The following is a 739-nucleotide window of genomic DNA, read 5'->3' on the forward strand; positions in this document are numbered from 1 at the left end:
AGAGTGGGCACTGCCCACTGCTAGTGCCCGTTTAGGGCACTCCTACAATGAACATTACAGCAGCTTTTCATAATGTTCCTCATTATAAGCCAAGTGCATGGGCCAAAACCAACTTCACTGAAAACAGCTCTTCAGGGAAATTAGCCATGCCATTCCCCTGCTTGCAGTCCTCCGCAGTCCCCCATTATCATGCAGATACTTATTTTGGTATAAAGTACAAAGGCCTTTGTGATCCCACTCTGTCTAGCTTTATAGCATCATTGCTTGCTGGTCAGCAACCCTCGCCCAAAGGTTTTCCCATGTTAAACTATTTGAGGATCCCTTTGGCTGTTTCCCAGGCCTGAAACAGTCTCCATCCCCATCCCCACCATTCATCTAAAGAATTCTTGCTCTCTTTTTTTGCAGCCAGTTAAGCCGAAGGTGCTCTTTTCCTCGTGGGGGCCTGGTGTGCAATGGCTGTGAACAGCAGCGTCCTCAGTAGTGCATGCAGCTTGTTGCCTGTGCGGGTTGCCCTGAGGGACCTTGGAGAGAGCCCTTTCCAGTGGGCCTTCACGATTGTCATGCTGTCCCCAGTCTAGGCTCCAGACAGGTACGTGCGGTGCCTTTGGAAAGCCCCAGGGCACAGTGGCCAGGGTCCACACAGGCCAAGTCATAACGTTCATCCGTACCAAACTTTGAATAAAGGAGCATGTGATTGAGGCCCTCGGCAGAGCCAAGTTCAAGTTCCCTGGCCGTCAGA

General features: G+C 51.2%; 1 non-coding gene across 1 annotated transcript; it reads left to right on the forward strand.

Annotated features, from left to right (window-relative positions):
* Positions 1–399: 399 nt before the first annotated feature.
* On the forward strand, positions 400–534 carry LOC115801982 (small nucleolar RNA SNORA70). The gene has a single exon (XR_004022356.1). It is a non-coding gene; the product is annotated as a small nucleolar RNA SNORA70 (small nucleolar RNA).
* Positions 535–739: the final 205 nt, after the last annotated feature.

This window comes from Delphinapterus leucas, chromosome 5, assembly GCF_059928025.1.
Source record: "Delphinapterus leucas isolate spDelLeu-1000000601 "Yukka" chromosome 5, BTC_Dleu_Yukka2, whole genome shotgun sequence".
NCBI lineage: Eukaryota > Metazoa > Chordata > Mammalia > Artiodactyla > Monodontidae > Delphinapterus > Delphinapterus leucas.